This window comes from Bos indicus x Bos taurus, chromosome 24 (assembly GCF_003369695.1).
Source record: "Bos indicus x Bos taurus breed Angus x Brahman F1 hybrid chromosome 24, Bos_hybrid_MaternalHap_v2.0, whole genome shotgun sequence".
NCBI classification, from domain to species: Eukaryota; Metazoa; Chordata; class Mammalia; order Artiodactyla; family Bovidae; genus Bos; species Bos indicus x Bos taurus.
Window position 1 is genome coordinate 39511224 of NC_040099.1, and position 26837 is coordinate 39538060.

Genomic DNA, 26837 nt, shown 5'->3' on the forward strand with positions numbered 1-26837 from the left:
GACTTCATGGGTTTCTGCCACAAATGAGATAATTCAACAAGCATCATAGGGAATATTTGAAGTCAGAGGTAACAAGCTGGGAGTTTTAAATTCAGAGGCAGATAAAAAGAGAAAAGGGTCATTTTAGGCGGTGGGAAAGCTTTAAGAAGGAGAGTGTGGTAGGTGACTAGAAGGTCTCAAAGAGGAGTGTGGTCACTGGCCCTATGGGGTCAATATTCTAGGTGTGAGCAAGTGACCGTCTCTTGCTTTTATCTTATCATTTGCTTTCACTTCTTCAAAGTGATCCTGAATCCACTATTCTTTTTTTTTTTCTTTCCCCGAAGAGGAGGGGTCACCTGTGCTTCACATAGACTAGAAGCATAGGCGGCCCTGTAACGGACAGACGGAAATCTGTCTGTGAAAGACAAACAGACTTCAGGACATTGCCAGGTTGGTACAGAAGTAGGTTCATGCTTCAGATCTTTGGAGATTAACCAGGGCTCCAAGCGCTCATGGACTGAGTGGAAGAGTTTCTCCAAATAGCGTTGGGATCGCAGTGTCTTCTCCTTTACTGTGCCCAGTTTTACAAACAAACCTCAGGAACTGGCCAGGCAGTGGTGCCACCAGCCTGTTCAGGTCACAAAATGTCAGCTACCAAATTCAATGGTACTTTTCTTTGTTAGAGTCAATCGACTAGAAAACATTTTAGATCGGTTTTTGCTCTTCTTGTCCATGCAGACTCCAGTGACTTTGGGGTAAAGAGGGAACTTGGCCGTGAACTCTGTTGTCAGCAAGTTTGCAGGGTTCCGGGCTTGAGGATTTTCAGCCTCCTCCTTCCAGCCTGGTTGATTCGTTATGGAATCTCACTCCACAGTTATGAGTCATTGAAAAGTGAAAGTATTAGTCGCCCTTTGCAACCCCATGGGTTGTAGCCCACCAGGCTCCTCTGTCCATGGGATCCTCTAGGCAAGAATACTGGAGTGGGTTGCCACTTACTCTTTCAGAGAATCTTCCCGACCCAGGAATCAAGCCCAGGTCTCTTGCCAGATTCTTTACAGCCTGAGCCCACCAGGGAAGCCCTGTGAGTCATTATGAGGACCCAACGTTACCTTGGTGAATCTCACACCTTCCTGTGTCTTTGTGATGATAGAGTTGTGAGCCTGGGACCTAGGGAGTCTGAGGCATTATGGAATTTCTCTATGCACTCGTTAAATTCACAGCTACCTGATTTCCTTCATTTTCAGGCCTGAACATCTGTAATAATCTAAATAGCCTTTTTCCTGCTAACAATCAGCTCAGAAGCACTCTCACTTTCTGACAGCATCAAAGACACTTGAGTCATTGAACCGCATCTCACCAGGGCGTCAGGGATGGTTGGCTTATCTGGATTCTGGATGCTTTTTCCATCTGCAGCAGCAGCTCCTTCCGACCACATGACCTTGAGTGAGTTGTTTAACACCCTCCTGAACCTGAGTTTTATCACCTTCTGATCGAACTAAGGTCACATCACGCATCTTCCCAGGCTCTTCTGAACATCCAGATTAGCTAATACCAAAGACATCACTTGGAAGCCAGAAAGCTCCCTCCAGTGTATTAATAACTTAGATCCTCCCGGCTGATGAGAATAGTAGGACCACAGTGAATCACATGTGGCCCCAGGAGCTGGCTTTCAAGGTCAATTCTCAGGTATCTTTTGTAGCATTTAAAAATGAGTGACATGCAAAAGCATTAGGGGTTTTCTTAACAAGGTTATTCATTTTCTCCGAGCTTCTCTTATGTTGCCCCCAAATTCAAGTAGTATTGTCAACATGGCACATTATTACGGTTTCTTTGACATAGATAAATTTGGGGGAAAAAACAGTGGTAAAAAATTTCACATACAATTAACAGTCTGCTTTCTGAAGAGGATTGTCTGCTCAACTGTAGGGGTTTTGGTTTTTCTGTTTGGGCCATGGAAACATTGCCTTCAAATAAATATCGAGCAATTATTCATAGGGGGCGTCCCATGTGGCTCAGTGGTAAAAAATCCGCCTGCCAATGCTGGAGCCACAGGAGATACAGGTTCGATCCCTGGGTCAGGAAGATCTCCTGGAGAAGGAAATGGCAACTCACTCCAGTATTCTTGCCTGGAGAATCCCACGGACAGAGGAGCCTGGCGGTCTACAGTCCATGGGGTCCCAAAGAGTTGGACACGGCTGAGTGACTAAACAACAACAAAGCCAGTCTCCCCATCTGCAGGATGAAGGTAGGAGAAGAACTTCCAGGCAGGGTTGCCGTGAGAATTAAGGAAGTTGATGAAGAAAAGTGAAAGTGCCACTATGCTATTATTGTCGTTGCTGTTACTGTAAGCAGCAGCAGCTGCAGCTTATACTAGGCTAATTCTCCTTCCTAAGAGCCTCCATGGAAGGAAGATGGTCCTGCGAACTCCAAGAGGTCACAGCTCTGGTCTCCAGCAGCTCTGGGCATTCACGCAGTCGGGACTTTTCCCCAGGGTTTCATCCCACGCCCAAGGTAGGCGGTGGCTCGGCTCCACGCATAGGCTCTGGAGCGGAAGTCTCTGCTATTTTTGTTTTTTTTTAAGGGACAGAGCAACCGGCTGCTGGGTTGCCCTCAGACCTCAGTTCATTGATGACACTGGTCTCTGAGCAGGAGCTGGAGGCTGAGCCCAGGAGTTCAGTGTTCCCAGGGAAGGAACTTGGCCAGCTCTCCATCTGCAGAAGGGAAGGGGGGTGGGGTGTGCGGGGAGCGGGGATGGGGAGCTGGGTTCTCCCCACCTTTGGACCCGTGGCCCTTGGCTTCATGGGCCCTCACCTGGCCAGCGTGCACTCCAGTCTGCCCTGCTGTGGACACATAACTTTGAACAAGTGTTTCCTAAGGGACAAGGTGACATTGTCTTTTCTTCCCTTCCCATCCTGGGAGCTGGGCAGAGGGCTGGACGCAGGGAGAACAGCATGGTTCCCATACCTGCCTTGGAGCTCAAGGACCCTGAAGGAACTGAATGGAAGGGAAAGCAGGAGTTATTGCCTCTCATTTACTCTTTAAAAAATATAAAAAGACCCCTGAACCCATGGTCTGGATGACACCAGCCACATGACTGCTTCCTTTTGTCATGGAAATATGTTGCATAAAAGACTGTTTCCTGGACTGGCACCTTGAGGCTGTCCATCTCCAGCAGCAGAGAACTGCTGTCGCTCCTAGAAATAGGAAGCCCCGGCCCGGGAGGAGGTGGAGTCAAGTCTGCCTGACTTTGCTTTTCTGAGGGTGACTGTGTCAAGTTCTTGGCTCTGTGGCAGAAGTGATGGCTCAGCCAGTGCTGCCCAGTAGAACTTTCTGCAGTGATGCAAGTGGTCTGGGATCCGTGCTGAGCCCATGGCAGCCGCCAGCCCTGTGGCTAGTGAGAAGCTGAGTTGTTGGCTTGGGTTTTATTTTGAGGCATAATTAACATGGCTCAGCTGGTAAAGAATCTGCCTGCAATGTGGAAAACCTGGGTTCGATCCCTGGGTTGGGAAGATTCCCTGGAGAAGAGAAAGGCTATTCACTCCAGTATTCTGGCCTGGAGAATTCCATGGACTGTATAGTCAGTCCATGGGGTCGCAAAGAGTTGGACACGATGGAGTGACTTTCACTGACATGTCACATTATATTGGTTTCAGGTGTGAAAGTGTTAGTTGCTCAGTTGTGTCCAGCTCTTTGTGAGCCCATGGATGGTAGCCCACCAGGCTCCTCTATCTATGAGATTCTCCAGGCCAGAATACTGGAGTGAGTAGCCATTCCCTTTTCCAGGGGATCTTCCCAATTCAGGGATCGAACCCAAGTCTCCTGCATTGGCAGGTACCTTTATTACCACTGGGCCACTTGGGGAGCCCCTGTTATATGGATACATGATAAAATCTCAGCTGGGATAATAATAAATATGAGAAAATGATATTTTTCTTTAAAGTTGACAGTCTTTTAAAGAAAAAGGTAACTGGAAAAAATTATTTAAAGTGATTTTACCAAATTTTATCTTTCCTCAGTCTCAATATGTCTCTCTCTCTATATATATAGTGTATATAATTCTTAGCTATGTCATTAAATAATAGGTCATTATAATAGATGATACTTTGTGGAATCATCTCAAATTAAAATTTGTTGTTATAAAAGCATTGGTCATGTAATTAGAGAAAAATATGAGGCATCGATATTTCAATTGAGGATACAAAGTTATTACTATTTTCAGACAATGTAGTTGTTTACACAGAAAGTACAAAAGAATCAATTGGGTGAAATTCTGAAACAACAGATGGTAATTCAGCTAGGTGGACTGATTTAAAAATTAATATCCACATTCAGCAGCATTTCAATAAACAGGCAGTATTTAGCTATAAAATGTAATGAGGCAATCTACCTCATTTATAAGACTGTAAAAAAAAAAGAACATCTAGAATGAACTTAATAAGAAATGTGTACACCTATATATTTTAAAAACTGTAATATTTTCTTGAAGGACATAAAAATATAATTGAATAAATAAAAAGACCTATTTTTTTCTTAATACTGTAAACAGATCAATTTACCTGAAATTAATCTGGACATGGAACAATAGACTGGTTCCAAATCTGGAAAGGAGTACGTCAAGGCTGTATATTGTCACTCTACTTATTTAACTTATATGCAGAATACATCATGAGAAATGCTGGGCTGGAGGAAGCACAAGCTGGAATCAAGATTGCTGGGAGAAATACCAATAACCTCAGATATGAAGATGACACCACCCTTATGGCAGAAATTGAAGAAGAACTAAAGAGCCTCTTGATGAAAGTGAAAGAGGAGAGTGAAAAAGTTGGCTTAAAACTCAACTTTCAGAAAACTAAGATCCCGGCATCTGGTCCCATCACTTCATGGCAAATAGATGGGGAAAATGGAAACAGTGAGAAACTTTATTTTTGGGGACCCCAAAATCACTGCAGATGGTGACTGCAGCCATGAAATTAAAAGACACTTGCACCTTGGAAGAAAAGTTATGACAGCATATTAAAAAGTAGAGACATTACTTTGCCAACAAAAGCCCATCTAATCAAAGCTATGATTTTTCCAGTAGTCATGTGTGGATGTGAGAATTGAATTATAAAGAAAACTGAGTGCCGAAGAATTGATGCTTTTTTTTTTTTTTTAATTTTTATTTTATTTTTAAACTTTACATAATTGTATTAGTTTTGACAAATATCAAAATGAATCCACCACAGGTATACATGTGTTCCCCATCCTGAACCCTCCTCCCTCCTCCCTCCCCATACCATCCCTCTGGGTCGTCCCAGTGCACTAGCCCCAAGCATCCAGTATCGTGGATCGAACCTGGACTGGCAACTCGTTTCTTACATGATATTTTACATGTTACAATGTCATTCTCCCAAATCTTCCCACCCTCTCCCTCTCCCACAGAGTCCATAAGACTGTTCTATACATCAGTGTCTCTTTTGCTGTCTCGTACACAGGGTTATTGTTACCATCTTTCTAAATTCCATATATATGCGTTAGAATACTGTATTTATGTTTTTCCTTCTGGCTTACTTCACTCTGTATAATAGGCTCCAGTTTCATCCACCTCATTAGAACTGATTCAAATGTATTCTTTTTAATGGCTGAGTAATACTCCATTGTGTATATGTACCACAGCTTTCTTATCCATTCATCTGCTGATGGACATCTAGGTTGCTTCCATGTCTTGGCTATTATAAACAGTGCTGCGATGAACATTGGGGTACACGTGTCTCTTTCCCTTCTGGTTTCCTCAGTGTGTATGCCCAGCAGTGGGGTTGCTGGATCATAAGGCAGTTCTATTTCCAGTTTTTTAAGGAATCTCCACACTGTTCTCCATAGTGGCTGTACTAGTTTGCATTCCCACCAACAGTGTAAGAGGGTTCCCTTTTCTCCACACCCTCTCCAGCATTTATTATTTGTAGACTTTTGGATCGCAGCCATTCTGACTGGTGTGAAATGGTACCTCATAGTGGTTTTGATTTGCATTTCTCTGATAATGAGTGATGTTGAGCATCTTTTCATGTGTTTGTTAGCCATCTGTATGTCTTTTTTGGAGAAATGTCTATTTAGTTCTTTGGCCCATTTTTTGATTGGGTCGTTTATTTTTCTGGAGTTGAGCTGTAGGAGTTGCTTGTATATTTTTGAGATTAGTTGTTTGTCGGTTGCTTCATTTGCTATTATTTTCTCCCATTCTGAAGGCTGTCTTTTCACCTTGCTAATAGTTTCCTTTGATGTGCAGAAGCTTTTAAGGTTAATTAGGTCCCATTTGTTTATTTTTGTTTTTATTTCCAATATTCTGGAGGAAACAATTCCATTCACCATTGCAACGGAAAGAATAAAATACTTAGGAATATATCTACCTAAAGAAACTAAAGACCTATATATAGAAAACTATAAAACACTGGTGAAAGAAATCAAAGAGGACACTAATAGATGGAGAAATATACCATGTTCATGGATTGGAAGAATCAATATAGTGAAAATGAGTATACTACCCAAAGCAATTTATAGATTCAACGCAATCCCTATCAAGCTACCAACAGTATTCTTCACAGAGCTAGAACAAATAATTTCACAATTTGTATGGAAATACAAAAAACCTCGAATAGCCAAAGCGATCTTGAGAAAGAAGAATGGAACTGGAGGAATCAACCTACCTGACTTCAGGCTCTACTACAAAGCCACAGTTATCAAGACAGTATGGTACTGGCACAAAGACAGAAATATTGACCAATGGAATAAAATAGAAAGCCCAGAGATAAATCCACGCACATATGGACACCTTATCTTCGACAAAGGAGGCAAGAATATACAATGGATTAAAGACAATCTCTTTAACAAGTGGTGCTGGGAAATCTGGTCAACCACTTGTAAAAGAATGAAACTGGAATTGATGCTTTTGAACTCTGGTGTTGGAGAAGACTCTTGAGAGTACCTTGGACAGCAAGGAGATCCAACCAGTCCATCCTAAAGGAAATCAGTCCTGAGTATTCATTGGAAGGACTGATGCTGAAGCTGAAACTCCAATACTTTGGCCACCTGATGAGAAGAACTGACTCATTGGGAAAGACCTAATGCTGGGAAAGATTGAAGGCAGGAGGAGAAAGGGATGACAGAGGATTAAATGGTTGAATGGCATTGCCAACTCAATGGACATGAGTTTGAGCAAGCTCTGGGAGTTGGTGATGGATGGGGAAGCCTGGTGTGCTGCAGTCCAGGGGGCTGCAAAGAATTGGACACGACTTAGTGGCTGAACTGAACTGAACTGAACTAATCCATAAATCCAAAGTAATCTTCATCAAAATACCATCAGTAACTTTTATAACTTGGAAACCTATTATTAAAGTTATTTGGAAATGTAAACTTGTGGAAACTATATATCAGTGGATTCCCCAATATGCAACAAGAGTTTTGGGGAAGGAGGTATTAATAATGTTTATCTATAGACAGCAGAAGTGAGAGGTAAGGCATTGATCCAGTGCCTCAGTTTTTATTTCATAACCATCTATGCTATTGAAATTTTTAGTAGGCGCATGTGTCACTTATATGATTAAGGTGGTAATTGTGTATTTTAAAAGGACATTTTCCATGATGTAGAGTGGTGATACTAACCCTTACTGCTCATGGGAATCAGACAGGGAGCTTTAACATCAAAGCTCAGATCTCATCTCCAGATTTGAGTTCAGTTGGTCTGGGGTAGGGGACCAGGCATCTGTATTTTTAAATTTTTATTTATCATTATTTGTGATATTTTATTTGTTTATTTATTTGGCTCTGTTGGGTCTTAGATGAGGCACTTGAGCTTCTCTCTAGTTGTGGTGAGCAGGCTTAGTTGCTCTGAGGCATGTGGGATCTTAATTCCCTGACCAGGGATCAAACCCATGTCCCCAGCATTGGAAGGTGCGTTCTTAACCACTGGACCACCAGGGAAGTCCCTGTATTTTTTTTAGAAAGCTCCCAGTGACTCCCCTGTACAGCCAGGGCATAGGGTTGCTGCTTTGGTGGCCCACAGTGGTGTCATGCCAACTGTGGTCACAACCCATGGTCATGAGACCAATTTAATGGGTTCAGTTCAGTTCAGTTCAGTTGCTCAGTCATGTCTGACTCTTCGTGACCCCATGGACTGCAGCACACCAGGCCTCCCTGTCCATCGCCAACTCCCAGAGTTTACCCAAACTCATGCCCATTGAGTTGGTGATGCCATCCAACCATCTCATCCTCTTTTGTACCCTTCTCCTCCCACCTTCAATCTTTCCCAGCATCAGGGTCTTTTCCAATGAGTTAGTTCTTCGCATCAGGTGGCCAAAGTATTGGAGTTTCAGCTTCAGCATCAGTCCTTCCAATGAATATTCAGGACTGGTTTCCTTGAGGATGGACTGGTTGGGTCTCCTTGCAGTCCAAGGGACTCTCAAGCGTCTTCTCCAACACCACAGTTCAAAAGTATCAATTCTTCAGCGTTCAGCTTTCTTTATAAAAGTCCATCTCTCACATCCATACATGACTACTGGAGAAACCATAGTCTTGACTAGAAGGACCTTTGTTGACAAAGTAATCTCTTTGCTTTTTAATATGCTGTCTAGGTTGGTCATAACTTTCCTTCCAAGGAATAAGCATATTTTAATTTCATGGCTGCAATCACCATCTGCAGTGATTTTGGAGCCCCCCAAAATAAAAGTCAGCCACTGTTTCCACTGTTTGCCCATCTATTTGCCATGAAGTGATGGGACTGGATGCCATGATCTTAGTTTCCTGAATGTTGAGCTTTAAGCCAACTTTTTCACTCTCCTCTTTCACTTTCATCAAGAAGCTCTTTAGTTCCTCTTCACTTTCTGCCATAAGGGTCGTGTCATCTGCATATCTCAGGTTATTGATATTTCTCCAGACAATCTTGATTCCAGCTTGTGCTTCTTCCAGCCCAGTGTTTCTTATGATGTATTCTGCATATAAGTTAAATAAGTAGGGTGACAATATACAGCCTTGACATACTCCTTTTCCTATTTGGAACCAGTCTGTTGTTCCATGTCCACTTCTAACTGTTGCTTTCTGACCTGCATGATTACTGGAAGAATCATAGCTTTGACTAGATGGACTTTTGTTGGCAAAGTAATATCTACTTTTTAATATGCTGTCTAGGTTGGTCATAATTTTTCTTCCAAGGTGCAAGCGTCTTTTAATTTCATGGCGGCAGTCACCATCTGCAATGATTTTGGGGTCCCCAAAAATAAAGTTTCTCACTGTTTCCATTGTTTCCCCATCTATTTGCCATGAAGTGATGGGACCGGATGTCATAATCTTAGTTTTCTGAATGTTGAGTTTTAAGCCAACTTTTTTATACTCTCTTCTTTCACTTTCATCAAGAGGCTCAGTGGGTTGGGATCAACAATTAAAAAAAAAAAAAAACTGCTATTGACAGAAATGTGTGTGTGTGTGTGTTTACACACTGGGTTGTGATCTAAAGCATCTCTTTCTGTGGAATGAAATTTTAAAAATTCAGAAAGCCACTGCCTCATGTGACTCAAACACTTCAGACCTTCTAAAACAGTATCAGAGTTGGTGTGAACTAATATTAAAGGCTTTCCACAGCCTAGAAATTATATTCTAATTCTGGCTTTTGTTCATTTATTCAGTCATTCATTGATGATAGTCCAAAGATAAAAAATTCCATATGTAACACTGGTGCTTATATGATGAACACAGTGTCTGACTTAAGTAGATGTTAAAAAAATTATGATAATGAAAGAATGAATGAAATTATTCATTAAATTATAATAAATTATTAAGTAATGCTTTGCCTCATCTTCCCAGTTATTTTTTTATAAACTTGTTTCTCTTCTCCCTTCTAACCACATGCTCCTAAATGATTTTTTCTGGATAGAATAAACCAAGAATACTTGGGCAGACATCCCAAGTTCAACGTGAAGGCTGAGGTGGGACTTTGCTCTTTGCTGACACACTCACCCAAGTGAGGATAGCGCTTGGCTTGCACTGGACCACCCTCACCACACAGACCGTGGTCCCATCCATCTTATCACAATCAAAGCTTGGATCTGTGGGCAGGACATAGATATTCATAAAAGACAGAACCAGGAAGAATTTGGCTGAAATGGATGTGCTTTATTCAAAACAAGTTGTGTCTTCTGAAGGTGAGGTCTTCGGGAGAACGTTCCAATTCTCTATACAACTGAGAAAGGTATCATGTGACTACAGTCTCAGCCCTGAACAAGGTGCTGCAAGAAATATGAGACAGTATCAGAGTTGCTTTAACCAGGAGATGCCAATTGTAAGTGAGAAGGAAATTCAGGTTGGGCAGAAACCAAATGAAATGCACCGAACAAGAAAGTCTGTAGATAGAACAGCGAGACACATGGGACAGGAACTGTAGGAAGCACAAGAGAAGTGCTCAGTAACATCCTGAAGCCTGAAAACTGATTCTAATTTGCCTAAGGCCTCTTCATTAGGAGCTTGTGTTGTGTAATGTTTTATAAACCATTAGTGAGATGACAGTCTCCAGGAATTCTTTTCCAGGATGGCAGGCCTCCCTCACTCATTCCAGGAGTCAGTGCATCACTCCATGACTCGATGGATTTCTGGGCTGTTCCACATTGTGCCTCCCAGGTCACACTATTTTGAGGGTTGACAGGGAGGAAGTTGAATAGATCTACATCATGGTTAACTTTTAGCAGAAATGAATCACAGGTCAGAGTGACATCAGCTGGCTTCTCAATGACTATCCAGAGATACTGAAGGGAAGGCCTTTCTAGAAGCAAACAGCTAAGAAGGTACATGGGACAAAGATTAGAAAAAAGCAGAATTAGTAGTAGAAGTGAAACTTAAACATTTCAAAGTTAATCTATGAAAACAGACCAGAAGCAGGGAGGATTTAATCCCCAAAAGAGAAGACTGAGGAGTGATCTCATTAGGATCTTCAAAAATACATGAAAAATGATTTTATAGGGACTGGAGAACTAGCTCTTTTAAATCTTAAGCTGAACTTTGAATCATTGAGGCTCCTTCTGAAAAACTGCATCTTTGTTTCTACTTTACTTAATATTTCTCAAATGCCTCTTCCTTACCGTCCAGTTGTTAAATATTAAATTCAATTGACCTGTGTATGTAGGGCTCTGGGTAAGCCCTGAGAGGTGTGGAGGATTTTATAGGAGTCATCTTTATTTCCAAAGAGGTCTCGAGTGAGGCTATGCAGCATATTAGATACTTGCTTTACTAGGGAGTTTTGGGAAGGAGATACTGAAGGAGAAAGTAGTCACATGACCCAATTGTTCTGTTCTGTTCCATGGTTCTGTGTTCCATTCATCTATTACTCTATTTTCAGATTCTCATTGAAGTCTAGAAAGTCATGAAGTTGCTGCTGAGGATGGGTGTGTGTGATGGTTTCCTGTCTCCGAAGAAATGGAAATGGGGCTAAACAGGTTTGTGGAATCAAATACCTGTTACCAGTATAATACCAGTAAAAAATGGATTTTGAAACTTTGAGCTTGAGCTTTTGAAATCAGCAAGCTCTTTATTGTTTCCTCTTGAAGGCAGATATTTCCAATGTCTTCCCAGAATGTAGACAGGATCTTGAAATAAGTTTCTATAACCTAAATTGACTGAGAGTGCTCCCAAGTTCCAAAGGACTCTTCAAGTGTCCAACAGCTACCCAGATGTGGAAAAACTGGTCTTTCCCCCGCAAAGTTCATGATTCCAACTCAGATCTTAACACACAGTTTCAGACTTTTCAGGTTAAGAGAACTTGCCTAGAATGAAATAAATCACTAAATATTGCTTTTCCTAAAATGGCACATCCTTTAAGGCTAATCAGTTTTCAAATTAACATGCACCCAAGTGATTAATTTGATAAACGGGGACACTGAAAACAGCTGTGACACAGGACCTACTCTTGGAATGTTGTGTTGGCATCCATAGAAGGTCAAGTCCTTCCACCTTCTTATTAGACCCGTTTCATCAAGAATTGTTATCCTTATATTTCAGCATTGCACTCGACAATCACATTATTAACCTTTAGCTTCCCCCTGGGAGGAAATTAATTGGTTGGATAATTTTTTGGGGGGGGAGTGGCAGAACTACTGAGCATAGCAATATGAAAACATATTCACATTTTAAATGCTTCTGTATGCATAATAAATACTAGAACACCACCGAGCTGAAATTAATGAGTCTGTATTTGAAGCATGGCTGTATTTAAAATTACCTGCTTGATGACAATTTTACTTAATCACATTACAAGTATCTCTGATTACTTCTTGTTAATTGCTACTTCCATTCTGGAGGGAAAAAGGTCCAGAAATTTCCAGGTAACAGATTACTTAATTGCTAACATCAACCTGGCACTCAAAATAACATTCCCTCCCTTGACCCAGCCAGTCAGCAATGTGTGTGGGCGATGGCACCTCTGGTGGAAAATTGTTTTAGATCCTGTGGGGACATATGAGGGCATGTCTGCTGTTTACTACAGCAGAAGAAGAAGAAAGGCCTAGGCAAAAAAACAGAAACACCTGGGTCTGTGCAGATGTGTGTTGTTGTCGATGTCACGTGGACCTGGGTGCCAGGGGCCTCCATCCACTGGTGCTGCCTGATAGCATGTCTGTGAGATCCGTGGACCAGCAAGGTACCATTTCCATTACACGAGACCCTAGACCTTTCTCCTTTTCTTCCCTCCTATTCATATTTTTATGCTTAGGGTTTCTTGTCTGTCTCCACCCACTTGAATTTAAAGCCCACAAAAGGAGAGATTTTTATTTATTTGTCTGCAGATACATTCCCAGTGCTCATTACACTTGGCACATCATGGTGTGCGTGCTCAGTCGCTCAAGTCACATCTGACTTTGTGACCACATGGACTGTAGCCCACCAGCCTCCTCTGTCCATGGGATTTCCCAGGCAAGAATACTGGAGTGGATTGCCCTTTCTTCCTCCAGAGGATCTTCCCAACCCAGGCACATGGTGGGCTCCCAATAAATAGTTGTTGAATGAATGAATGCAGTAATTTCCACAGTGGATGAAGATAAGGGCCTCTCTGTTCAGGTGCATTTGTTGATTCATTTAAAGAAAATTTCTGAATCAATGTTGATGCAATTCTGGGATATTTCCTTCTATTCTTTGACTTCATTTTCCAAAGCATAGCCGTAAAACTTTCTAGAAACCCAGAAGGACAACCTCAAATTTCAAACTGATAAGGCTAGAGAAAAACAGATCTATTCTTAAGGAGAGAAATGAAAAGGAAAAAAAAGACTAAGCTGACTATTCTGGAGGAAAACTTGACAAACTCATTGAAAAAAGTGAAAGAAAAATATTCAGTCACTAACACCAAGGAAGCTGTCTGAGTGCACTTCCTTTTGTACAAGAACTATTTATTTAATTGGCTGCACTGGGTCTTCGTTGAAACATGTGGACTTTTAGTTGGGGCATGCAGGATCTAGTTCCCTGACTAGGGATCGAACCAGGGCTTCCTGCATTGGGGAATGTGGAGTCTTGGCCACTGGACCACCAGGGAAGTCCCAAGCTTCCTTTGGTAAAGTATTTTTTGACTGGCTTGACTCTCTTTGTTGGAGAGGCCAGGCCAAATGAAATTCGAATTGCTTTCTGTTGGACAAATAAAACCTGGGCTGCTCTCTGAAGCACAGTGTTTGCAAGCATCTTCAGAGCAAATCCTGAACCAGTTTATAGAAAAACAACCACATTAGTGGAAGCACATGCCAGTCACACCTGATCCTTCTCACCACAAGCTGGTGAAGCTACTCATGCATCTTTGGGAACCAGATCCGATAAACATGCTTCCTATTTCTTTCTTTATTTTTTTAAATGAAACTAGTATTGGCCAGTAGTTCTTGATTTTTTTCCTACTAAAAGACCCTTGAGGACCCAGCATTTCATGTAAAACATTGACTCCTGCATGTCCAAATAGGCCCCGTGTGTTTAACACAGTTGTTATCAGTTGCAGTTCAAGGATGGTGAAAAAGCCATCGTGGGAACATTCTTTTAAAAAAATTTTTTTTTAGGAATTTTAAACTAAAAACATTTTTTAAGAATTTTAGATTCAAATTTTTCCGAATTTGACCTGGGATTTCTTACTACTTTGTATACATCACGAATCGATTTGCCTTGATGCTGGATTCCGCAATCAAAGGGAACAAGATCTGATTTCAAGCTGAAGTAAATGGGGAAATAGATGGGTGGTGCCTGTAGGCAAAATTGCACAGAACAACTCAGCCTGACTCCCAGAACCACTCAGCCTGACTCCCAGAACCATTTGGAGAAAAACTCTTACTATTTTAAACTCAGTCTCATTTCTCCAACCTTTGACTTTGCCTTTCCTTTTAAGTCGTGGTTTTGGCTTGTTCTTTTTTAACCCCATATCCCTTTTCCCTGAATTTTCTCCATCTCTGTGTCACTCCTGCAACTGCCATCAGCAGACAGTGATCCGATGCAGCAGCTTTGCCCCTAATAGTTCTGAGGTCCTGAGGGAGGGACAGCCCAAGGTGTCCACATGGCATCTGCATGCCCGCCGCCCCCTGCACCCATCACCAAGTTTCACTGCTGCCTTTAAGGACCTCCTGGTGTATCCCAGCCTTAGCCTGGGTACCTGGGCTTTCGGCGGGAGTGGCTGGGCTGTGTTTATTGATCACCAGATTCAACATTTGTCATCTGCCTGAAAGGATACATGAGGCAAAGACTTGAATGTGCAGGCAAGCTCCCCGAGGAATCGAAGTGTGAGCACCAGCTCACCAACTGGCTCATCAATGGTCACTTGTTGGATTGTTTTTTAATTACTCTATTTAGCTCTGCTGGGTCTTGGTTGCTGCACCGGCTTTCTTTAGTTGTGATGAGTGGGGGCCATTCTCCAGTTGCAGTGTGTGGGCCTCTCACTGGGATGGCTTCTCTTGTTGCAGAACATGGGCTCTAGACAGCACAGGCTTCAGTCGTTGTGGCGCACAGCCTTAGCTCCTTTGAGGCATGTGGAATCTTCCCAGACCAGGGATTAAACCTGTGTCCCCTGCATTAGCAGGCAGATTCTTTAAAAAAAAAAAAAAAACACAACTTTTTGTTTTGTGTTGGTGTATAGCCGATTAACAATGTTGTGACAATTTCAGGTGAACAGCAAATGGACTCAGCCATACTTGTACATGTACCCACTCTCCCCAGACTCCCCTCCCATCCAGGCTGCCACATAACATTGATCAGTTCCCTGTGCTATGCAGTAGGTCCTTGTTGGTTTAGCTATTCTATAATAAATACAGCAGTGTGTATATGTCCATCCGCAGATCCCTCTCTCTTCCCATCATCCTTCCCCCTGGCAACCAGAAGTTCGTTCTCTATGAGTCTGTTTCAGTTTTGTAAGTAAGTTCACTTGTATTATTTCTTTTTAGATTCCACATGTAAGGGATGTCATATGATATTTCTCCTTCTCTGTCTGACTTACTTCACTCAGTATGACAATCTCAAGGTCATCCATATTGGTCAGGCAGATTCTTATCCACTGGACTACCAGGGAAGCCCACTTGTTTAATTCTTGAACTCTATTTAATCAGTTTTAACTCTGTCTTCCCAGCAGTATATTAAGGAGCTGGGCTGTGCTAGCTTCCTGCCACAGCTAGAAACTGAAGGGCAGAGAGAGATAGAGTGTAGAGCAGTATGTATTTTTGAAGAAAGACTTCCTGTGAATATATTATTCATTAATATGTTTATTCATAAGGAGAATATATTTATAAGGATTCTGAATATTCAAAAATCTATTAACAAATAGATTCTTCATGAATATATTTACAAGGAGAGATCAGTTTTTAAGAAGAATGTATTTATAAGAAAATATATTCATGACGAATATATTCTTGAATATTAAGAATGTATTCATAGGAACACTTTGTATTCAAGAATACATTTTTATGCCCCAGGAGTTGGAAAGACAAACTGAATATTCTTCAAAATGATATGGAGCAAAGTGTAATGCAATCAAAACACAGTATTTCAAAAGGAACGAGTGAGTGTGGAAGTTGGTCACGTGCTGGGTGTTTGAGAAACGTTTCCAGAGCAGGTACCTGGTTAGATACAGGACTCAGGATTCAAGCCTGGGTCCGGCTCCAAAGCCTGAGTACTTTTCCCTCCATGTCCCTGCTTCCAGCCCTCACCCAACAGATGGAGATTCCACAGACCAAGGTGATTCAACCAAGGAATCCCAGGGATATCTGAGACTCAACGTCAGCCAGGGGAGGCAGTCTCAGCTCAGAGCCCTGTCCTAAATAGGAGTCAATTTCCTACACTGTCACTTTTTTTTTTAAACTTAAAGAACTTGCCTGAAATGCAGAAGACCCAGGTTCAGTCCCTGGGTCCGGAAGATTCCCCTTGTGAAAGGGATGGCTACCCACTCCAGTATTCTTGCCTGGAAAATCCCATGGACAGAGGAGCCTGGTGGGCTATAGCAGTCCAAGGGATTGCAAAGAGTTGGACACGACTGAGTGACTAACACTTTCACTTTTTCACTTCATAGCCGATTAACAATGTTGTGATAGTTTCTGGTGAACAGCAAAGGGATTTACATGTATCCACTCTCCCCCAAACTCCCCTCCCATCCAAGCTGCCACATAACATTGAGCAGAGTTCTATGTGCTATATACAGTGGGTTCTTGTTGGTGATCCATTTTAAATATAGCAGAGTGTACATGTCCATCCCAAACTCCCTAACTATCCCTTCCCCCCATCCTTCCCCTCTGGGAACCATAATTTGTTTTCTATGCCTGTGAATGTATTTATTTTGTAAATAAGTTCATTTCTTTTTTTTTTAATTAACACATCCATTATGTATTAACCAATTTTCTTTTTACATTTTTTATTTTGTATTGGGGCATAACTGATTAATGAACAATGTTGTGATAATTTCAGGTGAACAGCGAAGGGACTCAGCCATATATATACATGCATCCATTCTCCTGCAAACTCCCCTCCCATCCAGACTGCTAGATAACATTGAGCAGAGTTCCTTGGGTTATACGATAGGTCCTTGTTGGTTATCCATTTTAAATATAGTAGAGGATACATATCCATCCCAAACTCCTGGTTATACAAGGTTAGCATCTAATCCCAGAGGAAGGAAAGGGATGTACAGAGGTGATTAAGGGTCGGTTTTTCCTAGAATGTCTGCTGGTTGTTGAAAGCGACAGAAATTTATTTTTGCAGAAGTTACCTCAAATTACAGATGTTTAAAGACCATGGTCCCAGAAGTGCCAGCCCCCTTAGGATTCTTGCTAATGATCTAATTTCCAGCATTGCAATATATATGAGGGCTCCTTTGTGGAAACTTTCTAACATCCTAGAAGCCTGTATCTCCTGATGCCCTGGTGACAGGTTTTTGCTTTGTCCTCGACTCACTCATGTTCCCGGTGGGACTCTGGAGGAGAAAAGGGGAGTGGGGGTGAGGCTGGTACCCAGGGTGGTGGAGGCCTTCACAGCATCTGGGTATTTCTGGATGCTGCCTGACAGCGAAGGGTGGTGAGGGCAGGGGTGGTTCCTGGCAGAGCAGAGGAGCTCACCTCCCAACACTCCAGTTCCAAGCCCTTCGGGAGACCACAGGGACAGGGGAGGGAGCTGGCTAGAGCTGGTTCTGGCGTGGTGGACTCATGTCCAGGACGATCCTAGGGTCTGCCCCGCCTGCTCCTGGGCCCCCGACATGAGCCACACTAAGAGTGGGCCCCTTGGGGTCAAACTTGATGCAAATTTGAGTATATATGTGGGAGATTCCTGCAGGATTGTTCAGAAAATGGATTGCGGTTGCTTTTCTGAGACCTATTTAATGGCTTCTGTTAGGTGTCCAGCAGCTTACACATGTGTTGCGTTGGTTACATTCACGCATGCGTACATGCTCAAAACCAAATTTAAAACAGCTTGATTCAAGTTGAGCTTGGATCAGGTTCTTTCTGTCTGATCGTTCTGTCTTAGAGGGACACAAAGTTCAACCCTAATCTGGCTTGGAATTTTCTGTCCTGTTTTCAATCCTTCTGTGGAAATGACATGTATTAAATACACAAACTGCAAATCTCCTGTCTTCCACGGAACCTACATAAAAGCCATTTTGAGATGCTTTTAATTTAAAAACCTCTCAAATCATTAACACCGTCCCTGAGGAAACATACCTCGGGCGTTCAGTAAGGGCTGACTTCTCTGCTGGCTTGGGGTGCAGGGTTACTCTCTACGGTCCTTCAGGGGATGCGGGGAGCCAGGCTATGATATTCATGAAGGCAGTGAGGCAGGGGTTTTTATCTGTTTATTATCATTTAAAATATATGACAATTGTAATGAAGCAGAAGCAGGTATTTTAATTGTATGTGGCAGTTTAAAAAAGAAAAACCAAACAGAAAAAATGCACATCAACCAATAATACAGTAAAATGCCATGTAGGCAAAGTGAGACTCTAAAGAATGGAATCTAAGCACACCTCTGAGAGAAGAAGTTCTCTTTTCCTCATTGACTTGAAGTTTGATAAACTCTCCAAGCAACTTTCTTAAACCCTAAGATTCTTAACTGAAGCAAATGGGTACCATTGGATTGATTCTATTTATTTCTTTTCTCTCCCACCAACGAAAATAAAAAACAAACCGCATCCCGCCCCCAAACCCAACCAAAACAATGGCGCCTCCATTCCACGGGGCGTTGGTAGCTCTTACTGTTTGGTATAAGAAAGGAGGTGCTTGTCTTTCAAAACTGTGAGGCTGACTTTGCATAGCTTCAGTCTCAAATATAGTCACTTACACAAAACAAACCCTTGCTCATAACAAAAGACTTGTTTAAACGAGTACTAGACACCCAGCTCTAGACCTCTTCCCTTGATGAAGCCTCTGTCTGTAGACAGGTACCCAGGGCCCTGGTGAACACAGCTCCTCCTGACAGGCAGGTGGCCCGTGGGATGTCAGCCTCCCAGGTGGCCCCCAGAGTGGAAGCTGTGAGGATGTGGATGGGGGGCGTTTGTGTCAGGACTTGGGTCCCCGGCAGTAAGGGCACCACAGGCAGAGAGTCCTCAGGAGGGTCCTCCTAGTTTCTGCCAAGTATCCTGCTGGCTGTTCTCATGGGACCCGGGCATGCTCCCGGAGACCCGGCGGCACAGCTGAGAAATGGTTCGTGGAACCTAGATAAGAATTAATGGATCATGAAAACGTGTGCTTATTACTGATCCGCAGTTTCCTGAGTAAAGCACACACATCTCACATGAAGTCATTAAAGCACCAGGCCTCTGCCTCTTAGACTCCCTGCACCCAGAGGGCAGATCACAGCCAAGCTCAGATGCTGAGCTGACGAAAACATTAACGGTGTGTGTCTGAAAACCATGTTGCTCATATCCCACCCTAGAGAGTTTCATCCTTGCAAAATGAGAAGCGGCTTCTTGGACGGTGAGGGACCAGGATAAAGATGCATCCCGTGGGCTTCTTGAGTCTGTTCCTGTCACGCATCAGAGCCACGGTGGTGACGGTCAGGGTCCTGCTGGGCCTGGGGGCTTCGGCATCACTGGCGCTGGATCAGCCATCCAATCTTCCAAACGTAAAAGCCACGGCTGCTTTACAAGGTCCCGTTCATACTTGGGCATGTCCATGGGAACACCGAAATCAAGTTCCTGCGGCTGAGGTTCCTGCTGAAAGAACAAGGCACGGCGATGGCCATGGTCCCTCAGGTACAGCATCCCCCCATGGCCTCCTGGTCTAAGATGGCATCCTCCCCATTGAGCTCCTGGGAGGTCCTGAACACGAGGATGGAGTTGTAAACCTTCAGGGCTGGATCCAGCTCGATCTTCATCCACCTGGATAATGTCCGTCTGTTAGCAGCAGGAAGACTCTGCCATCGATGTGCTGTCAGTAAATAAATGCTCACAAATAAACACAGCCTGCTCCTCCAGTCTGTTTGCCCCCCTCCAACCCCCCCCCCCCCCACTGCCAGGAGCCCCTGGGTGCTGAGCTGCGACCCAGACGCCATGGGTTCCCAGAGCTCAGGGGACCACGGAGCACAGCAGCATCTTAGTCCAACTGCTCTGACAGTAGGTTCTCCCCAGAACCCTGAAGCTAAGTTACATTAAAAGGTGTTCATTCTGTTAAATGTGAACTCAGCGTACACAAATTAGGCTAAACTTCTACTGTTACATTTTAAAATTTTTGGACTGAATTTGTATCAAGGGCCTTAACAATAACCTGCTTTCATATACCAAGTGAATCTCCAGGAATACGTCACATGAAGATGATGAGTGGTGAGGACACGCTGGTGTTATTTATGCAGTGAAATACTGCAAACAACTGGACATGCCAGGAACAGCAGAGGGAAAGAAATTACGGCGTCACCGAGGATGGGGGACAGGCAGTCACCAAAATTCACGTCTCAGTGTAATAGGTAATGACTTGGGAAACTTTCTGTGGGTTGTGAAGTAAGGGAACATGAGCTGATGACCTAGAAAGATTTGTTTTCATTTGTAAAATTAAATGTGTGTGATCACTGTAAACATACACAGAGTTGAAATATTTGAAGTCTTTACAGCAAATGTGAAGTGATCTTTGGCCAGATGTTTGGTTTGTGTTTTCTCCTTTAACCTTACTTAAAATGCTTTTTGTGACAAACACCATTATAAGCAGAAGTACATTCAAAATGAATGTGTTATTTATTAACTTTGAAAACACGTCGTGGTGGTCTGGAATGTCTTGGCTATCTTGAGACTGCGTGATGGCCAGTAGCCACTGTGCACGTTGTGTTTCCAGCTTCTAGAAGCCCCAGGATGGTTTCAGAGTTCGAATCTCAGGGACAGGCCCATAGCCACGCCGGCTATTCACATGGGCAGGCCCAGGAGGCGTCCTGAGTCCAGAACCAAGAAGGCAGAATGGAGTTTGCTGTAACACCCGTCCAGGAACCCAGCCCTGTGGTTCTAACCCTTTTGGTTCACAACACAACCTCCCTGTCAGTGTCCCCCTGAGGAAGAAGAGATCCCCAAGGACCCCAGGTAGGGTGTTAGTTTTAAAAGCTTTCATGGGCTTCCCTGGTGGTTCAGATGGTAAAGAATCAGCTTGCCAATGCGGAAGACATAAGAGACACGGGTTCGATCCCTGGGTCAGGAAGATCCCCTGGAGGAGGGCATGGCAACCCACTCCAGTATTCTAGCCTGAAGAATCCCATGGACAGAGGAGCCTGGTGGGCTATAGTCCACAGGGTCACAAAGAGTCAGACAGGACTGAAGTGACTTTGTGCGCGTGCACAACATGCCGCAGGTCACAGGGGGCAACACTGTGGCTGTGGGCAGATTGCTGACCTCCAGCAGGGGCCCCTCTGCTCTGCATCGCTGCCAGTCAAGGAGCCCCTGCCCTGGGACAAGCCTGGGCCAGCTGCTGTAGACACACTAACGGTGACCCTTGCAGGTCCTCTCACATCAGTGTGTTTACAGAGCGGGGAGGAGAGAAGTGAGGCAAGCTGCCGTGGTGACTCTGCAGGTCTTAACGGCCACACTGGAGCAGCCGGACCTCAAGGAGACTGTGGACAAGGGGGTCCTGGACGTGGCAGACATAGAGGACACCGGTTCATGTGAGGCTGGGCTGGGGAGTGGGGGTTCCCCCTTCCATGTTCCCATCAGCGGGTCCAGACTGGGCCCTGATGCTGAGCTCCTTGCAGATGGAAGGCCTGGCAGGCTCAGAGGGGCCTGGGACCCACAACTCAGAGAGCGCCTCCCCTGCCCCATGTGTGCCCTGAACCCAGAAACCGGGAGTGTCAGCTGCACCCTGTCCACAAGCATGGTTTTCTCAAGAGTTCTAGATCAATGGCAGAGGCTCAGGGATCAGACTGGTACGAGATGAACCTTTGCTCACGAGGCCCCAGCTCACCAGTCAGCAAACTGCCCTGCCCTCTGGGTCTGGAGGGGGAAGCCCTGTAGACGGAGCGTGCAGCTTCTCTGTGACCCTCTGAGCAGGGGCGGGGTGGGGACAGACAGGATGGCCCTGCTTCCACTTTGGAGCAGAAAAGTATATCCCCTTTCCTGGATGCAGGTCCGTGGCAGGTCCCCCCTGACCTCAGGGTAGTCACATTACAGGGGTTCAGGGGCACCCCAGGGAGTGACTGAGGGATGTGTTCCAACTGTCCCTTCCATGAGTGGCTGCAGAGCTGAGGCCACCAGCTCCAGTTGCAAGTCACAAAGCACAGCTCACATCAGCAGCCCAGACAGAGGCTGCCCTGAGACCGCTCCTGCCTGCACCTCCTCCTCTCGCCCCCGCCACACTGCTCTTATTTACACTTAAGTAAACGGAAGCAGAGCACTCCTGGGTCTGGGCTGGATACATATAATTTTCCCGTTTCCTACCTCCCTCCTGAGGTACTAGGCATGCTCCTTACCGCCCAGCAGAGATGCCACAAACTCAGCCACCCACAGTGTGACGTGAAAAGCCTGATTCAAAACACTCAATGGAAATAACACCTTGGGTTGTAGTCCTTCAATGTTTGAGTAAAACACACTTCACATTCCTCACAACGCTGGGGGTTTAAACAGTAACCATCCAGCCACATTCGTACGTACCAGCTCAGAAGTGACACCAGCTCCTACTGTCTTTTCTGGCCTCTTGTTCTAGGCTGACCTACGTAGGGTGACAGTCACCATGGTGCAATGGCAGCCTCCATCTTGGTGGGGCTCTGGCATTCTAGAACCTTCTATCATCTGGCCTGCAGGGTCAGGAGGGCAGGGGCAGTGGCTGAAGGGATAATGAAGGGGTAGTAATGAAAGGGTAGTCAGGAGCTGAGGGCTGCCCACCTGCCCTTTCCAGACCCCTCTCTCTCACCTGAGCCTCCAGGGCCTCCCCTGGGGCCTGGCCAGCAACAGGGACTTGGGAACTCTCTGCTGAGGGAATTCCCAGGAAAATGATGAGGAAGCTGAAGCCCAATCAGTTAGTTCAGTCACTCAGTTGTGTCCAACTCTTTGTGACCCCATGGACTGCAGCAAGCCAGGCCTCCCTGTCCATCATCGACTCCCGGAGCTTGCAGAGCCACCTGGAGAGCTTTAAACACCATCTCAGGCCAGGCTTACGCTGCAGATTCCAAATCAGTGGTGCTGGATCTGCCCAAGAGTTGGGCAGGGATTAGACTCCCAGGTTGACACTGCCCTAATGTGCAGTCAGGGCCAGGGACCCTGGGTGAGAGGACGCCTGGGAGGAGGAGACCTGGGTGCCTCTAGGGGACAGCCTGCAGCCTCTCCCCCTCAGAGAGTTCTGGGGGCTGGACATTGCACTGTGGCTGAGCCCAGAGCTGGAGGCAGGAGATGCTGGGGGTGAATCCTGAGGCTCCGCCCATAGACTGGGGTTGGGGCTGAAGGAGACGATGCTGACCGCAGGGACAATGCTCAAGGACAACCTTCCTACCCCAGCATTACTCCACGCTGGGCTGATCCTTCCTGCTGTGGGGCTGCCCTGCCAACTGGAGGATGTTCAGTGACATCCCTGCCTTCTGCCAGCTAAGTGACAGGAACACCCCCAACACGCACAACTGCGACGAGAAATGAGTCCAGATGTTGCCGATGTCAGTGGGTAAGAGCCGTGGTGAGGAAGAAGGGCTCTCCCGGGAAGGCTCTGTGCCAGGCAAGGGCTGGGGTCACAGTAGGGAAATACACATAGAAAAGTGGGACCAGGAATTAGCTAAGACACACCCTGGTTGTGTCTCAATTCCTGGCTGCCTGGGGAAGCCACGCCAGCACCAGGGTCCCTGGGCCCTCATCCCAGGCTCAGGGATGTGCTCCAGAGACAGTCTCTTGTAAACACACGCTCCAGCAACTACTGTTCTCCAAAAGGAGCTGAAGTATTGCTTTGATGGTTTTCAGAGGTTAAAATATCCTCTTCTGGACAAACAAATACAAATTTAAAAAAAGGATCACATTCCCTCTTCTTAGTACTATGAGCCAAGAAATCACTGTCCATGTCAGAGGTAGACTGGGTTTTTAAATGGGTATAAATGACGTGCTAAACCAAAGAGTAAACAGAGCCACACCGCGGGCAGGTGGCCCAGCCCGCACAGCCTCACACTCCCTTCCTGTCTTTCTTGGGTCTGAAATTCTCTTTCTGGACAGAGATGCTGATGCTACTCAACCTACCTTTTTCCAAAGTAAAGAACAAGTTCAATGAAATCTAATGAGACAGACTTTACTGACTAGAATTTAAAATATCCAAAGGCCTGGATCATCATTTGGCATCATCACTCAATATTGCTAGTTAGGATTTCTTCCCCCTGAGAAATTCATTCTATGTTGAGCTTCAGGAGAAAGCCCATTTGCTACAGATTTTCTCAGCATACAGTAGGTGAACTTCACTGGGCCTCAGAGCAGCATCGGAAGGTTTCCCTTTCATGCTTCCCTTTGGCACGTGTCTCTGTCTTCATGTTGAGTTCAGCACAGAGAACTGGTCAGATGGTGCCAAGTCCACGGAGAAGGAGGCTGTTGTCCTGTCCTTCGTCTCTACCCAGGACCGCTGTGTGGATGCGGCTGCTTTCCTGAGGTGATGGTGGCCCAGTTGTAGCCCAGAGTGGCTGACCTTGACCTTGGTCTTGATGGGGGCAGCATACCTGGTTCCCCGAGTTCTCGGGGGTGCGGCATCACATAGTAGACACCCCGGTTTTGCTTTGGAAGGACACCGAGTCAGCGAGTTCCAGGGATGACGCAGCAGTTTGGAAAGACCAAGAACGATGACATTGTGCAGGCTCTGAGCTGGGCCCTTTGCCCCGCATGACTTCCCTCCCAGGCAACCTCGTGCAGACCAGCGGGCCCATTTCCTTCAGTGGGGCTGCTGCCCCCTTAAATCTCTCTTGATGCCCATGTTCCCATCTCGCTGAGCCAGCGCTGCCACGCGCCTGACTGTCCTGGTTCCAGGGCCACTGGGGACTGTGTCTCCAGCCTAGGTCTCTTTTGTCAACAGTGGAGTTGGTTAGTGGCCCCTTTTCATGGCCTGACTATTTAAGGCTGCTCTGCTTAGGCAGCGCCATCCTGACTTTTTCTCAGCACTCCCTCCTGTGCAAAGATTGTGTCCATTAACCATCTTTCAGAGTTAATGGACATGTAGGGAGCCCTTGGATGAGGCCGGGGAGATTGCACATGCTGCTTTAAAAGGCATTTTTGAATGTAAGAAATAAAAGTGACCTATAGACACCGGGCATCCCCGAGTGGCACCCTGTGATGAGTGTACACGTCACATCCACCTGCCTGTGCCCACGGACACCTGGCAGGAGGGGCTGCAGAAAATTCCCCTCCTAATTCACCCCCGTACTCGCACATCTGTCTCACAGCTGCTCTGGCAAGACACTTGCTATAAAGATGTGAACAGATATAAGACTAATTTAGCCCCTACTCTTAAATGCTTGCACCCATCTATAGAACACTTCCACGACTAGAGTAAGAAATACGCTCCCCAGGGACTACCCCTTGCGTGTGTGCTCACCCCCACGTTCCTAACGAAGGTTTCACAAAATGGGAGCCTCTGTAACGGGATGATGTGCTGTCGTCTGGTCTCGTCTCTCTGTTTAGAACCATTGCATTGACTTCATGGCCTGCCTGTGCTCTGAAAGAATCTGCTCTGGCAGAAAGAGCCAGAGAAACAGGAAAGGAGTTCAAAGTCAGCTGCCACTTCCGGGCTAGGTGCCGAGACCCGGGCAGGTAACAGAGCTTGGAGTGGAGGCCTCCTTCTGGCCAGGAAAGCAAACAAGAGGGACTGTCCTGTGTTGCATCTCCGGCCAGAGACAACAACCCGCCTTAAGTCTCCCCGGATGGCGCTTAACACGAGGGCCCACCAGTCATCTTCCACACGCCCTGTCCCTGGCCACTGAGCCCTGCTCCAGTCTCTGCCCCACGGGAACAAACAGCAGAGGAATAGCGCTCCCCCAAGCCCGCTCAGCTCCTCAAGTCCTCACTCCCTCACTCGCCACTCAATGCAGTCACGGGCTTCCCAGGTGGCTCAGTGGTAAAGAACCCACCTGCCAATGCCGGAGATGCAGGTTCAATCCCTGGGTTGGGAAGATTCCCTGGAGGAGGGCGTGACAGCCCACTCGAGTGTACTTGCCTGGGAAATTTCATGGACAGAGGAGTCCAGTGAGCTACAGTCCATGGGGTCCCAAAGAGTCGGACATGACTGAGCAACTGAGCATGCGTGCGCACAGACACTGTGGCCTCAGTGGATGAGACTAAGATGCCCCCTAGGGAGCCGCCTTGTTTTCAGCTGTACAAACAGAACCATCATCACAACACCCACACTTTGAACCTCCAAAGACTCTTCTTGGGGACCAATTTTGGTGCCAGAGAATGTGCTACAGAATGTGAGAATTCAGAGGGAAATTTAGGATGTGGTCCTTGTCCTCAGGGGCCTCTAATGGTAGTTAGCAAGTCAAAGGTATGTCAATGTTAGGGAATATCACAGGCTGTTGTCTCTGAGTTGCATCCCTGCGGGCGCCCATAGTCACAGAAGCCTCTCCAATGCCTTCTGTATCTTTAATCTAGAAATGTACAAGACCTCTTCCAGCAATGAAAGGCTGGGATCCCACGTGTACCCATTAAGGAGAGCTCAGAACTGTGACTGTGGCTTCCTGATCATTTTCCATGGCATCTTTGGTCCTCCCTCACCACCTCCCTTCTGAGACATGCCCCAGCCTGGGGAGACTTGTGCTGGGCCAGCTACTTTCCTTAATCACCCCCCAGACTCCACTTTATTCAGTGTCAGACTTGAAACTTATCAGATCAGAACCCTCTCCTCGCCGCCCCACCCCACACCCCCGCCAAACACAAATTTCCTAAAGAAACTCTAATGTTCTGAAACTAGAATTCTAAATTCTAAACATTCTGATATTCCATAAGA

The 26837-nt window shown here is 45.4% G+C and overlaps 1 long non-coding RNA gene across 1 annotated transcript in view; it reads left to right on the plus strand.

Moving 5' to 3' along the window:
• The window catches only part of LOC113882676, a 55943-nt gene extending 35314 nt beyond the window's left edge, over positions 1–20629 (plus strand). Inside the window, exons 2-3 of the long non-coding RNA XR_003508417.1 lie at positions 11330–11426; positions 19351–20629. This is a non-coding gene — a long non-coding RNA (uncharacterized LOC113882676). The remainder of the gene's footprint in view (positions 1–11329; positions 11427–19350) is intronic.
• Positions 20630–26837: the final 6208 nt, after the last annotated feature.